The sequence below is a fragment of the Epinephelus moara genome, chromosome 15 (assembly GCF_006386435.1).
Source record: "Epinephelus moara isolate mb chromosome 15, YSFRI_EMoa_1.0, whole genome shotgun sequence".
In the NCBI taxonomy this organism is placed as follows: domain Eukaryota; kingdom Metazoa; phylum Chordata; class Actinopteri; order Perciformes; family Serranidae; genus Epinephelus; species Epinephelus moara.
In genome coordinates this window covers 8,461,569-8,478,122 of record NC_065520.1, presented here as the reverse complement: position 1 = coordinate 8,478,122, position 16,554 = coordinate 8,461,569, and the positions used below count along the sequence as shown (strand labels likewise).

General features: G+C 42.8%; 1 protein-coding gene across 4 annotated transcripts in view; it reads right to left on the bottom strand.

Moving 5' to 3' along the window:
- Positions 1-16,312, bottom strand: part of LOC126402049 (beta-1,3-galactosyltransferase 1-like) — a 119,114-nt gene extending 102,802 nt beyond the window's left edge. For 3 of the 4 annotated variants that reach the window (XM_050063704.1, XM_050063705.1, XM_050063706.1), the window contains exon 1: positions 16,202-16,312. The gene's annotated coding sequence lies outside the window, so the exon portion shown is untranslated. The remainder of the gene's footprint in view (positions 1-16,201) is intronic. The other variant, XM_050063707.1, reaches the window with a different exon arrangement.
- Between the last annotated feature and the right edge of the window lie 242 nt (positions 16,313-16,554).

The window sequence follows — 16,554 nt, the reverse complement described above, 5'->3', positions numbered from 1 at the left end:
ATAGAATTCAATAAGACATAACCAACACAACAATCTCAGCCAATTCAGAAAACTCTGCAGACCAATTGAGCACAATTCGCCGGTCCAATATCCCACCCCCCTAGTTACTGTTGCTAGGTTGAACAAGCTTGACAAAGAGAAACATGGTAATACCACTAGCGTTAAGCTTGTTGCCACAGTCTGTGTATTAGAAGCAATATGACTTCAAGAAGCCAACAGCAAGCGCTACAGTCTGCGATGTGAGGGTACAGTCACAATGGGATGCTAGACATCGTGTGTATCCGTATGAAAAAGACTAAAAGTTGCTTCAGGTTGGCCAGTAGCCTTACATGAATAATATAAACAACTCACAGAGAGAAAAGGGGCAGGGCTTATGAAGGGTGAATTCCTCTGAATGATTATACATACACAATGGCACAGAAACCTGCTGACACTTAGCAACAAGTTAGGCTCTCCAGCAGGTCGGGGCTTCTTGGAGGCTGCTCGCTGTTAGCAAACACTGCCTGGCCTGTTGTTATAGAGTCCTGGCCGCTCTCATCAGCATTCACTCTGGGGAGCACCTGCTGCTGAGGTGGATGCTCCACGAGTTATTGGATTGCTAATCTCTTCCTGGGAGGCCTTTTCAGCCAGGCGGACAGATGAGGGTGGAAAAGGCAATAAGCCATCTACGGGGAGCAGCTGATGATAAACTTGAGTGAGACAGCAACATACGGAGGGTGGTGGGGTTGGGGGGTGGGGATGAGGAACGCATGTCCGTATACACTGCTGTGTTGGAGAAGGATGTCTGTCTGGCTTGCTAGGACACGCCTGCCTCCTGATTTCCTTCTCCACAGCCACAGAGTTATTGCTTTTATTTGAAGACCGCTCTGGCTTTCTCCCTCAATAGATCATAGCGCTCGATAAAATGGTGGTGGTGGGGGGGGTTGTTGGGGTGATTGGGAAGGAGGGATGAATCTGGACCTGTCATCTACACTGTGCGCTTCCTATAGCCTAAGCTGATCTCCAGCACCGCTGATTGCTCTCTTAATGGTGATGAATGCACCGGAAATCGCGGGCCTATTTCCACGGATGCGGTGATGGAAGGGAGCAATAACTTTACATCATGGGACCCTTACCCTGTGTGCAGGCATGACATTACACACTGTCATCATGGAGACACTAAAATAAGTGATAACATTCCAATAAAAGGGATATGCTCGAAGTTTTTCCCGACAAGACGAAAGGTGGAGCATACATAACAAACCTTATGCCCGCACTTCTCTGTGTCACATTGAAAACCAGGAAAAGACAACACAACACTCACAATTAGAGATATCTAATCAGTTAATTTTCAGTGTAAAAAAGTAAAGTAAAAGAGGTCTTTCCTTTTAGTTTTGCGCTCCACTGACTGCATGTTAAAGCCCTATCCATTTAGAGGTGGTGAAATTTTAATGTTTTGTGATTGTCTTTTCATATTCTATTTTCTGTTAGAAAGCTGTCAGGCAGCCAGCGAGCAGCATTAACATGAGGAAACATGCCCACCACCCTACCTCCAGTCTCCACTGGTTCCTTGGCTGTTCTGCACTGCACACCACCTGGGTCAGGTGGGAACTAATATTAGGTAGCTAGCAGTGCCAATCATTTGGTGGTTACAGGTTACAGCCTGCCATACTGTTTTCTTGGGATCCTGCGTGTAATGACGCAGCTGACAAAGAAAAAAAAAAAAAAAAGGACAGATTCAAATAATATATCATTTTATTAATTGACATTAAAGGTCCAGAGTGTAGGAATTAGGGCCATCATTTGGCAGAAGTAGTAAATAATATTCATAACAATGTTTCTAGTAGTGTATATCACCTAAAAATAAGAACTGTTCTGCTTTCGTTACCTTAGAAAGAGCTCTTTATACAGTACCTACATACAGAACGAGTCCTCCCCCTCAGACTCCACCATTTTGTTTCCTATTGACATTTGTGCGATGGCCACCGCACAGGAGAAGCTTCAGTTTTGCAACCTCACCAGTAGATGCCACTACATCCCACACACTGGACCTTTAAGAGGGCAGCCCTGGTTGACACATCTTTATCCGATGACAGACTAACAGCCAAGCTTTTCACCATCAGTGTTGGCCAAAATGACAGGTGAACTGTAGCTTGTTGCCGTGAAATGCTCCTGTGTGTCCTATTTGTCATGCATGGGGAAAGCTGTGTGCTTGGCTTTGAACCTGCAGGACTATTGTGCCATTTTTAGGCGTCACAGCACATCAAACACATCTCAAATGCAGTGGGGAGTCAGAGCTGCAATCCTACAAACCACAAAGCAGGACCATCATCCTCTGGTTCATTACACATGGGCTGTTTATATGTCGAAGTGAATAGGAGAACCGTCATGGCGGCGGCAAACAGATGATGGTGCCAGGCTGTCCTGCTTTCTCTCCATATAAAAACAGGTGAATGTGTCTTTTATTATGAGAGTTTTGTGTTTGCTCTCTATAACAAGATAGAACAGGGGTGACACAGCAGCAAACCCATGGTTGGGATGCATCAGTGATAACTCAGCTGAATCAAATGACTCTGCAACAAATTTTCCCCACGGCGGATTCTTGCCGGAAAGGTCACCAGGTGCCCACGATTGAGCCAACGCTGCTTTCCCCTCAGGCAAGATGGATGGTGACAGTGATGAATGAATGAAAAATGATGCAGATATCAAGACTACCTGCTGAGCTGGCGAGCGAGCAAACAGCCAATCACACCATATCCACATGAAGAAAATGACATTATTTGTGTGCTTTCTGCATAAATCAGGTATATTAACAGAAAGTTATTTTCTTTCCAGCTGACAGCTTTTGCTCCACATTATTGCAGTATCCTTGTTTTGTTGCTTTCAGGTGCAATTATGATCCTCATTATCATTCCAGCTTTCACTATTTTCCTGGGAACCTTCAATATAAAATGTGATTAAATCAGTGTTATTTGAAGATGAATCACTGACTAGATATCAATTAAAATTCATTAGAAGGGATGAAAATGCTACAGTTATACCACAGGCTTAATAATAATCCCTCAAAACACAGAATTAGGGGTAATATCACCAAACGCTAAGTACTAAATACATTATTTCGACTAAGACTACTCTATAAGTCCACAAAACAAAGACATAGCGGTGAATGCAAATAAAGTAAATGCATGTCTGTAATGTGGATACACTGAATATTAATGGCCACTCTTGTGTAAGTAAAACCCAAAGCGCCTGAAGCTGATTAAATATGAAAAATCATCCAGAGAATGTAATCAACCGCATCGTGAAAAATGCATGGGGTTCACATATTAGAGAGGACACAGTGTGCATCTTACCAGAACACACATTAGCCCGGCCCGGTTACATTATTTTGTCTGTGAAGGCAACCGGAAAAGACAGACATTCTTTAAGTAATCTAAGCAGATAAAGGGATCTTCAGAGCTGGCGCTTCAGACGAGTCATTTATCATTCACACATCACAGCATTCATATTGCAAAGCATGTATGAAGTCAAAAATCAGTGGCTAATGGAGTGCAACATATAGTATTCAAATCACCACACAACATATTTACAGGCTTTTCTGCAAAGATGAATGTGCATTGTTTGCCTGGAGTACAAATATAACAAAAAAGTGCCCTGAGAATAAACACGCTCCAAGAAAAGATTATACCAAACAAACCTCAAATGTGTTTTGCCTCTATCCCCATGTCTTCTTAGCTGCTCAAGGGGAAGAATTTTTTGTACCCCTGTGCCACTGTGAGAGCACAGTCAAACAACAAATAAACTATGTCTGCTGCAATAAATAAAAAGGAAAAATTGAGTGTGTGTACACTTCCTCAGATATACTCCCAGTATTGTTTTTCATTTGTCAGTGTTTCAACCACATGGGCCTTTGTGGCCTGCGTGATAATAACACATATCGACTTGGTGTTGTTTTTTCTTTGTCGTCTAACACGAGGGCTGCTGATTATTTTTTAGTAGGGATGCACTGATTATAAAATTCTAGACCGATACAGATAGTTACAGACAATCAAAGAAATCTTTATTGTAAGGATATATCTGAAATGTTTTAAAGTTATTCAGCACTTCAGTGCACTATCTTTGAAACAGCACAAATTCAGACGTGCACGTTAATTATGAGTACGCATCAATAGTAAGTTTACTGCATCCTTTCATCCCGAAGGTGTCCAAGACAAGATCTGTTTTTGTCCAAAACACATTTTCTATTGTCCCTGCGATGACGGGACACTGTTAGTTTGGAGCCTGGCTTTTTAGCCTGACACATCAGATAAACCTCAGCCACTGCCATTGGTGAATGTCATTGTATTTGCCGATAGGCCAATGGCAGTCAACAAGGAAAATATAAGCCAATACCCATATTCCGCCGAAAAATGGGTGCATTCCTATTTTCAGGGATTTTTTTTTTCCCTATCAATCATTTGGTAGAATAAATGTCAAAAAAATGTGAAAAATGGATGTCTCAATTTGCCAGAGCCCAAGCTGATGGCTTGAAATGTCTTTCTGTCCATCCAACAGGTCAAAAACCCAAATGTATTTAATCACTACCAAAGACTTACAACTACTTGCAATCAGCTGGTCTACCATTCACTTCTGTTCTAACCTCTCGCTTTTCAGGTACAAGAAAAGACTAAAAGACATGTGCACATACAGCAGGCAGCAGCTTCAACCCACCATCAAACGCAACACACCATGAGGACGAAGACGGATATACGTGTCAACAGTCACTGGAATGTAAATGAGACAGGCTTGGGCTTGGCTGTTGTCAGAGAATGCCATAGCAAGCTACCTTCGCTACAAGACGATTGGCTTATGACCTGACAATCTAAGTCGCAGCTGAGCTGACACCATCAGCCAGCTTGAGACGAGCTCAGTCGGGCCAGTTCACACCACTGCAACCTTTTCCTGCCACGTTCTGAAACATCTTTGTATCGTCACAAATCTTTGGTCTGAGTTGGGCTTAAGAAAACCAGTAAATATTCCCATCTGAAAAACTGGAGTTCTGTTCATATTTGCTTGATCTATTATCAAAATTGTTGATTAATAAATTATTTCACTTCTATGTACTACACACATTTTCTATCTTCACAAAGGCCAAAGCAGTCAAAATCAATGTATACATATTTTAAGTGCATGATCTCCATTTTATTTCAAAGACTCTGACCTAAAGCTAGCAAAATGAAAATGGAAAAATACAAAAGGTGGAACGAGAGCAAGAATATGTGCTGAATAAAGGTCTTCTATTATCATTCAGGCTTGACTTAGTGTTATTTGACCTTTTGAGGCTTCCTCACAGCTGTTCCCAGTCAAGAAAAGGAATAAATGAGACCAAAGTCTTCGAGAACACAGAGCAAATATTAAAGATACACTCTTGTCCTGTATCTGTGCTTTAAGTGCATACTCTATAGTGCTCTAAAAGTGTAAAAACACACTTATATAACCCTGCAGCCTCCTGTACAATAGAAATACTTCCTCCAAGGCTAAACATTCCAGCAACTCGCTCCTACATGAAAAGAAATCGTTCCTCCTGCAACACCTCAGCCACCTTCAGTGATTTCTTTACCCTGCATGCAACCATCATCATAGTTACGGCTAAAAGGATGATAGAATTCAAATCAAAATATATATGATTTATGATGATTTATGTGATCGAAAACATTTATCTCAAACTTGCCTTTGAAATGGGTTCAGATCGTCTGCTTCATTTTGCAAACATCCAATATGCCGATATATAACAACGCCTTTGGTTGATAACTTTTTCTTTTTTAAGGGTGTTCTTTTACTTTGTGGTGGTTTAAGAAAGCAGTTGAGTTTACATTGGTCGCCGGATGAAGTAAGGATAGTGCTACATCAGAAGAACACTGCGGGACTCATCCGTGGTCATCGTAGTTTTCTTTTAGGCATCGGTCTTTGGATTTAAAACTTTTTTTTTTGTGAAGGACCTCGTTAGGCAGCGGTTATTGATAAAAAGGAAAAAAAAAACAATCGGAAGATTAATTAATGTAATTGCAGCCTCTCCAGGGGGCAGTAAAAAAGAAATAGTATAATACCAAGTATACACTTTTTGACTTGCTTTCCAAGCTCTTCTAACTTTTCAGGGAGTTATTCATCCTTTTTGCATTCATCAATATTGAGAGCTGAAGAAAAAATCCTTAGTGAGAGCAGTGGCAGTGAATCCCTGAAGCAGCCAGAGCTGGATATCGACTAAACTCAAACTTCTATAAGGTTTTTCCACTAAAGTGAAGCACTGCTTTGTGTTTCAAATAGCACAAAAGCTACGCATGTACAAATCTAATGTGCAATATGAGCTTGTGAAATCTGGCGTCACAGCCTCGACCAGGATAAAAGCACCTAGACTCAACATATCATCGCACTGTGTGCATATGGTAACCTGCTGCAGCTTCACTTCATCAGCAAGAGCAGATGCAGAAGAGATCACGATCAACCTCTCAACTCTTTGAAACGAACCATCTGTTCTGTCCAGAAGGTCAGCTCTGAAACTCTATTATCTAGGTCTGTCAGTCTCATGTAAATACATTTTTCGTCTTACAGCAGACAGTGGAGGCAGTTAACAAGACCAACTGGGATAAGATAGGGATAAGATTGCTCCACATTAAATCTGCCTGCCCTCAAAATCAATTTGGTCGGAAGAATTTTGAGAGGCAAATGTCAAATTTACATAAAGGCCTCGAAGGATTAAGTCGCTTAAAGACGCATCAAGAGTATCAAACATACCTCGTATAATTGGGCTGCATCTAGTTTGTCTAAGATTGATGATATTCTGTATGGTGTTTGTGCACACATAATAGTGCACACTCCATAATTAGGCCGAGGAGTCAAACACACGACTATTCAAATGGGTTAGTCGGGTCCACTGAGGAATGTGTGCTCGTTGAGAGCAGATGCTGATTGAAATCAACCGTGCATACAGGAAGATATTAATATCACCTACCAAATTACGCCGAAAGCAGTACAAAATGTTACACATACAGCCTCCCAAAATAAAAGTAAACATCTTCCTCTGTGGCGACTCTCTGTATTTAATTAATTTAGCTCGAGAAATAAAAACAGCATGACTCTGACTCCCATTTCCCCCCCGCACCCTGCTGCATACACATATCAGCCTGGAACCATGTTGCACTTCCTGAAAGAGGATTAGAGTGAGGAGGGGGGAACCAGACTTAAAAAAATTATGATGCTTTCTCTTAGCATCTGCCTTCAAAGTGGAGAGGCATAGGGGAGACACAATGCTGCTGTTCAACATGTCTTCCAGAGGTCTTTCACTCTAATTGAGGAAAACAGCCTTCTTATTGGAGCATGAATTTTAAAAACGGGTGGTTTTGAATGTGTTTTATAAGCCACAGGGCTTCCAAATATGCTCAACATAAACTTGCAATTCACAACCTCAAAATTAGAGTGACAAGGTATCCATGCGGTAGCAGAGATAAGGCGGAAGGAAGCATGCCCTAACGCAAACAAGGCTTCCCAGTATTATAAATTCAGTGCTTGGAGAGGCCAAACAGCCTGTAGAGTTACACAGGGAGACAGCTGATAGGGTCCCTGCCCTTATATCCCCCCGCTATTTGACCACTCCGATGAAAATCCAATCATCTACTTGACCGTGGGGGGAACTGGGAGACAGCAATAGTCGCGCCGGCCAGCTTGGCAAACCGGCAAAGTCCCGTCATCAGAACCCAATTAAAAAAAAAACAGGGCTAGGAGACTCCACTCTGCACTCATCCCATGCCAAGTGTGGTGGCGGTGGGGGCTCGGCAAGCTTTGCAGCAGAGCCTTGCGTGTGGAAATGGGAAGGCGACGGCAGCCAACATGCAACCACATCTGGTAGAGTATGAGATAACAGGATGCGGGGGAGCGGCAGAAAGCTAGCACAGCCCTGCTCTCCCTCCCTCAAACCTGCTGTGTGATACGACTTTGGTCATAAAAATGAACTGCCGTGACCCACAGAGCTGTGCACAAAGGGAATAAAATGCAATTCAGCACTTAACCAAGACTCCCCTGACAAACTAAGCATTATTGAACAATGTAATCACCTTGCTGTTTTATCCGGCCTGGCTGCAGCAGTAAGTAAATCACCTCATCAACCTGACATGCCCCAGAGATGAGGACGTGAATGTCATTTTGGGTCAGCCTTTTCATGTTGTGCTGGGCTGTTGTCTTCAGGAAAACATGACAAGACATCTGCCAGCTGAGCTTTTTAAATAATAACAGCATATTACTCCTTATCATTTGTCATTTTTGTAAACAAAAACTGGGAAATGGATGACAACATGTTATTTTGTCTCGCCTTGCTGCGACTGTAACTGTGGCACACATGTTTTTGTGTCAGACCCAGTCAATAAAGCCAGATAATAACAAACAACCAAGCTGTTTATTGTTTGTTTTCATGTGCCATGTTGTCGAAAGAGCTGGTGGGTATAAATCAGTATGATCACAGTATGGTGCGGTTGGATTTGAATCTATCATCTGTGCCTACAGAGTCATATGCAGAGCTGGGGACACACGTGGCGCAGCTCTGGCCAACAAGATTATCAGATGATCCAATAAACTTTGGACGGCAGTCACAGACATGATCACAACTAGCTGAGCTCAACAGATGAAACACATAGCCGCCTGTGTAGCTCTCCAAGCCCTTCTCCACAGAGACGGAGAGAGCGGGACTGAAAGAGAGGGGGCAAGAGAGGGAGCCAGTCTGGAGGAACAGCATAGGTCAGAGCACATCAATGTGAAACCCCAGTGAACGCCCTCGGAGAAAGAAAAGAATCAGAGAGAAATGCTACAGCCACAGTAACACAAAACTCAAGACCTTATAAAAGATGACAGCATTGCAAGTTACAGCCTCCTCCTATCAGTAATTACAGCGTAGCAGGGCAGTCATAGTATCTAATGCATTGTAAATTATGAGCTGTTACACAGTGGCCATTAATTCTGCAGGAAAATGGGCAACTGGGCAGTGCTCTCCTCCATTGGTTTGCTTCCCAATGCTGCGATTAAATTGAACAATTTGGTCATCAATTATTCAGAAACCAAGTCAAGCGACGAACAACAATGCGATACTCCATTGATTCCCTGAGGGAAATGATCTATTTATATGCCCCGCCTCTGGTAAAGAGGTCAGGGTCAACAATTCCAACACCCCCTGGAGACATGTCCAAGGAGCAAGGGAGCATCTAAAATATCCTACTGCTCAGTGAGATGGACATGTGCAGAAAATGGAAGAATTATCAATAATGGTCAAATGGTTCTGAAACAGAGACCAAAACCATGACATGGGGACCAACCCAGGACGGTCCCTGTGTCCACTTCCTCCCACTGCACAAAAAATAAGCTAAAATGTCCACTGAAGTCTCAAAAAACAGCACATACATCCAAAAACGATAAATAACACATGCGACGTTTCGGACACGGGCCCTTCATCAGACATGACCACTGCCCTCTTGCGCTGGTGAGGTCATTTGGAGCCCGAGTCTGCGCAGTATCAAGTTCCCACCTTCAGACCTAATCACAGGTAACACAGTTGATTGCAGGAACTCGACTGGCACACACAGCTGTCAATTATGATGTCATACCTTCTTTTAATAGCATCAAATAACTTAAAATAACACTTGAGCACATGACAGTGTGATAAGACCTACTTAAAATGACAGAAACCATCTTCAACGTGTACTTTGATCTTTCAGTTTGGCCCACGTCCTATACGCTAACTTAGAAGGGTGCAGTTTATGACCTATACTGCAGCCAGCCACCAGGGGGCGACTAAAATGTTTTGGCCTCACTTTTAGGGACGTCATGTCACCCATCACCCATCTTTATATATGGTCAATTATCTCACTCCTACTGCCTTAACCTAACCAACTCAAGAGTACTAGCCGATCAGAGACAGACAACATTGGGTTATGCCTTTGCAATGGCAAAGATATAACCCAATGTTGCAAAGGCATAACCCAATGTTGTCACTCGACATTGGGTTATGCCTTTGCCACGCAAGGCAAAGGGGTGGGCATCATGTTTCCACATGTTAAAGCGGCTAGTCCCCGTCTGTCAGCAAAGCCAAAAGAAAATGAAATGAAAGGCAAGACATTTACATCAGAAAACGTTCAAATGTCAGCACAAATGCAATAAAGATAAGCTCAACAGTCAGTGGCGCCAAGGACTCAAAGAAAGTACCTCATGTATTATGTCATTTTGCATGGTTTTTTTAACATGAACCAGTCAGTTACTTGGAAATAACTCCAAAATTAAACCCTTTATCAGAGCCTGTCCCTGCCTTTGGCCAAGCTTAAATGTATAGACACTGGCATGCAGAGCGCTCCTTAGCTCGACAACAGCCAACAGATTATTTTTATATTTTCCACTCACATAATTAAGACTGACGGTGTAAATTTATCTGTTGTCTTCACAGCCAGTGAACTCCATTGTTGTCATCTTAAGCTTCTCTTGCTACTGCTTGTTAAACAATTATTTATGTCAGCTATAATTAAAATCATGGCTCTTGCAATTTAGTGCCTGCACTTGTTTATAAAGTTATGAAATGAAATTAGCATTCAGCACTAAGTTTAGTGAAAACTCTTAAAGAGTGAAGTGACACACTGAACTCAACAAAAAGTACAGTCAGTGATGAGGCACTTGTCTTGTTGACACTGGTGCAGGAAAATATTACTGCTATATGGACATATTGGCTTAAATGTTTGGCTCACAGCAGATAACACATTTCCCTCTATGTATATTTAGCATTTTGTGACTGTCAGTCTGTCACTTAGGCAGGACAGTAGCCACCCAGGTGCATACAGGGAAAGACATGCAGTGTAGCTATGTACTGGAGGAAAACAGCATTAGCACTGACAGGGTTCCCAAACATTTTTACCAATGCATTTTAAACTTTCCATAACTTCTCCATAATATTTCCTAAGTTTTGAACAGGTAGACCTGCATAACTATGTAACCACTCATTATTCAACACACACTTCCCAGGCCTTTGCAAAAGAGTAAACTGCTAACACTTATTAGACATTTCCACCGCCACCTAGCTGCATGTGCCAAAAGACCAGACGGCACATACACTGTTTTATAGACATGTCTATTAATTATTCTGCGATCTTGCCTGCACCTGAGCGTTTGCAATACCTTTACAGATTAAGGTTGATCCGCGTTATGTCCCTTCAGTCTTTCCACGGTCGAGTGGATCAATGACGCAACACACTGGTGGGATATCATAGACGTCTGAATCACAATTGAATCGCCAGGTATTGTTAGGCTAAGTGCTGTCTGTGAATCACCAACCTGTTAATAGAAACAAATCTAAGCTGATGATGCAATACTGGATGACTGTAACGTTACCGCAACAGCCTCCCACTGAATCTATCCATCAGTAATAACTGTCACCAGCATCATTTAGCAATTTATCACACTGAAGGTGAATATAAACATATCTTTTATGTCTCAGATCTCAACGTGGAAGCCTTAGTTAACCCACTACACAACAGCTTTTTGGCAGTGTCCTGTTTGTGCCCTGAAGTGACAAGGTGTTTCTTTCTCCCAAAAGGGGACGTGGCCTTGGCAATGCAGCGTAGCCGGTCTGGTCTATGTGTATCACATGATGCTAGCAACATTAAAACAGTCACACAGTGCAGCAATAGGCCTTAAATTGTTAATACAAGGAAGGTATTTCCCGTAATGTTAAACATGTTTTCAGATTTCCATGAACATATTTTAAACAACAGCAAAAACAATGTGTATACAGAACTTTTCCAAAACATTATTTTAATTCCAAACCATTTCCAGGCCTGGAAAACAGTTTTTCTTATTTCATAACTTTACCAGGAATTTCATGACAGTGGAAACTAGGCTGCGGCAATATCTGTTTTTTCCGGAATTTCACCAGCGTACACGGTATATGACGGTATTTGTCTGTGGCGCTACCCCGAACCCCGCTGAATGGCGACTCTGCTATGTTCTGCAAGCTCTCTTGGCATTTCCAGTCTAATAAATAGACAAATTGAACTCACAAAATGTTAAGTAAGGTAATATTCTCTTACAGTACACCTACTTTCACTACTGAAAAATAAAGCCACACCTTCTTAATTCAAGTTTCTCTCTTTGACATAACTAAGACTAGCTTAATAGCCTTGGCTAGTCTTTTTAGTCGTCTAGTTAGTCCACTGTTCCAACAATCACCAACTCTGCTCACTCTCTGCTGTTGCAGGCATGACACGGGCCGCTCTTTGCAGTCGGTCCTGTAACATTATCCCTACCACTCGAGTTGCACCTTACTGACCTCTAGTGACACTTAATGTGCACTACATATCATACATCCTCAGTAGAGCCTCTCCAGTACGAGGTTAATAGAAAGATGAGGGTCTACATTTTTGAGAGTATTGAAAATCATATTTTCTAAATAGCCTGATATGCTGTTATACAGTGATACCACCTGAGCCTCGTAGGAACCCTGCACTGAGTATTGGAGTATTGTACAACTGCTTTTATCAAAGGAAAATTCAGCCTTGAATATATGAAAGTCACCATCCAGTGGTGCTCAGTGCAGAGAGGAAGCATTGTCACTTTCCTTGATTTCTCATATTTCCCACAACAGCAGAATGTGTTGAAACCTGATGATGTCAATCACAGCTGGTCATGTGGGTATATGATATATGCTTGCCAACGAGTCCACAATCATATATCTATGATTGCGGCCATGCCCCTAACTCAGCAGAGAAATTGGTATCTCTTCCTCTTCTGTGATGGATTCTCTGCTGTATGATGGTTGAATGTTGATGCAGAAAGACTCTGAGTGACTGACACTAAATCCTGATGATGAATGGCACATCATGTTTGCCAAACATTAAATTAAACCAATGGTGGTGACAGCGAGAAAAAAGCTAAATTGAACGTCAGCAAAAGGTCTTTATAAAGCAGCAGCTTCCAAAGGAGATTCTGACAAAACAGCGTATGTTCCCCGGGGGCACCAAAATGCCAACGCACGCCGTAACAAACAGCAACCCACTAACTGACAGATTTCCCATTTAAATTGTGTTGACAAGAAAGGCAACGGCAAAAGCATAAGTGCATTGAAATTCTGAGTTAATAAGCTGGTTTGTGATACACTTTCCTGTAGCCCTCTTTACTAATGTCATTCATCACTGTCACAAATAGTTTATCTCATCTGGGAGCGCGTTGTTGCACCGCAAATCGAATTCCGATCACTTCCAGGGCAAAAATATGATGTAATTAAAAGAATCTGGTCTTGCCTGAGGGTTTCTGCTTCCAGATTCATTTCAGCCAAATAAAATCTTCAATCTCCTAATCGGCACTATGAGTGAGAATGGCATCAAGTTATTTAATGTGGAGCATTTCAAAAGATCAATTCTGTGTGTCACGTTCGCCCAATAACTCTGACAGGCAGGATGCCTTCACGTATAAATCCCCAACACAGGGGTTAAATGAGTTAAAACCAGCCTGTGAGATGCACACCCAGGGGCTTGCTTCCTCTCGCAGGATGTCAATAAGATGTAATTCACAACACAGCAGATGTACACAACCTATTTATAGATATAAGAGCTGTGATGAGCCTCACAAGTGTTTAATAGTGTTTTACTACTACTACGATTTTAAAGGCACAGTGTGTAGGTTTGACTGGGAGCTACAATTTTTTTGTTAAAGGTAAAATGTGTCACAACATATTATAAATGAAGCATTGTGGTACTACAGAGATGCCCCAGCCAACACGTCATATTTCAGACGTACTGTATGGGAACATACTTGTTTGGTACAGACCCCAGCAAAAATCAAATTTTTTTTCACTGACACGAAAAGCAAAAATTACGACTTCAACTGAAATCACAACTCATATCCAAATTTCAATATCTGTCAAAATATCACAACTTTTTTTGCATCTTATGCAGCCCTAGCAGAAATGGAAAATAAAATACATAGGGAGCAGGTCCTCATTCAAGCAGTCTGCCATCTTGCACCGCCATTTTTCTACAGTAGCCAGGAACGGACAAACCCGACACTGGTTCTAGATAGGCACATTCATTTTGCATTTGCCACCCCGGTTAAAAGCATCTCAGCGATGAGACAAAATGCGTTGGGAAAACACTGATTTTTAACGTGAAACTGCAGATATTTTTAGCTGCTGTTCTTCTCATTTGAGTTAGCCACTAACTGCTATTAGCTGCTTTTAAATCTCCAGTAGGTTGCACATATAACACGTCTTTAAAACATCACACCTGTAACATCCAAACACAGGCCAGACAAATCTATCCCCTCATTTCACTATCGTACCTTTTATAAAGAACAGCAGGGCAAAGTAACAGAACATCAAACCCCTGCCTTGAACAGCCAGTGTAAAAGGGGCGAATGAACAATGAAGGCATTTTAACCAGGAGTTCACGCTTTGCACATGGGAAAGTTTCAGCTGGTTGCAATCTGCAGTCCTCACAGCTCAATGCTGCTAAATCCAAACACACTGCTCCTTTAAAAAGGGGGTGAAAATGACTGATTTGGGGAACCTGAAGGCATCATATGGAGGAAACTCGGAGGGGCTGTTATTGAACTATAGTCGTTATTATAATCTTTTTTAAAAACTAACAGCTGTGGTGTGGAAGTTATCAGCTGTGATCTAAACCTAGCTCTGGAAATAGCTTCTAAATCTCAACATTTGTTGGATCTTTAAAGACAGACAATGACTTCTATCAAGATCCGGCTTTATCAAACAGAGGCTTGACAGTCACAGTCTGCCAAGAGCAAAAATGGAAATTGTAAGATGAAGTCAAGTAAGCTGAGATCAATTATTTTTCCCTACACCACCAGTTCTTGTGTAACCTTCAGTTCACCAAACTAGACCTCCAACCCCATGTTCATCACTGTCATCTGCGGCCATCCATGTGTGGGGTACCCATTCTGATATGTCATTGCCTAATTGAGATTAAACCACTGTATTTCATGTCACGGGAGATAAATGGAGGACTGTGGGACATTTCTGAAATTAAATGGAACATCCCCCCCCCCCAACTCATACAATATCAGTATCTGGTCATGCGCCAGCACACAGGCTTAAATGAGAGAATTTGGCAGGGCTGCCGGTATTAACGACCCAGGCGGCGGTGTAAGGTTGAAAGCCACGGTGCTCACAAAAGAGCCAAGCTTGCTTCTCTGGTATTACTCCACGACAAGAAACAGTGTGAAGAAGTATTGATGTAACCACTTCAAGGAGCGGTGTAATTCCAAAAAGAGGATCAGTCCTGTAGGGGGGAGATGCGTCTGAGATCTGTGGCATTCAGGTTTCAAAGCAACTGTCAAAATAAATCTCTAGAAATGGATTTTGCAGAGGCTTAGGCACACTGTTCACAGCGAGCAGAGACACTGGCCGTGAATTGTTGTTATGACCCCTCCACTACAAGGTAAAATCCTATTGAGCAGCTTGCCACAGAGGGTTATATCCATTTTAACTGTCCCTTCCACTTCCTTGGAGGAGTGGAGCAGCATCTGACGGAGTGATGGAGCACAGCATGCTCACACTGATTCCTTTATGCAATGACACAACAGAGCTGATGGATTTTACTAGTTCATGTTAAGTGACGTGGATTAGCAGCCAGATAAATCATTGTACTTGATATTAGGCTATAAAGTGCACAGCATTATGAAAGGCACAATGCTCTCATCTACTTATCCGGATTTATCCTGCCTCTGCTTTGCTCTCTTCTCCTCTCACACACATAAAAGCCAATAAAGCAAACACAGGCGAGCCAAGTTGAAATTAAATGATGGCAACGACACATTAAGTGAATGACTACATGCTAAGCTCACACAGTGGCAGCAGCTGCCCCACACACCGCTGCCTGCCCGTACAGTGCGGCAGGTAACGGTGCACCCTCAAACTAAAATGTTTGGAAGTAACGTCACCGTCAAGGCAAGTTTAAATTCTGTTACAGTCAACCATTACCAACACAGTCCTCTCTGCCACAGAACAGGAGAGCACACATTAAGTGCCACAGCAAGGGTCAAACAGCACCTCCATAAACAAAACAGCCGTTAACTCAATTTCACTTCCACGAGCAGCATCCGTCCGGAAGCGGCAGAGCGCGTGAAGCGAGCAATTAGTGCCTAGAAAGCGCCCAGCGCCGCACACACCGGAGACACACCGTATTTGAAAGCATTTCTGGACACCTACCGGTGTTGTTCTCCGCGTCCCGTCGCTCCAACTCGTCCTCGCAGCCGAGCACCGTCCGCTCCACACCGCGCGGATGCCTCCTCTGCTCCGTGTCTCGCGCTGCACGCTCGTGGAGGGGGGAGGCGGCAGCCGGCGGAGGAGAGGAGCCGTCCAATCAGCGGCCGCCTGATGGGGAGGGATAGCAGCCAATCGGCCCCCGGCCGCGAGAGAGGAGCATGATGCTGCTTTGTTTAACGGAGACTGACTTTGGAGCAACGGGGAGAGCGCGTGTCATGGCTGGGTGATCTGATGGCATCAGGGCGTCCCGGTGTAACTGCGGGCAGGTGTCAGGGGTTTGGGAAGGACATCCTGAT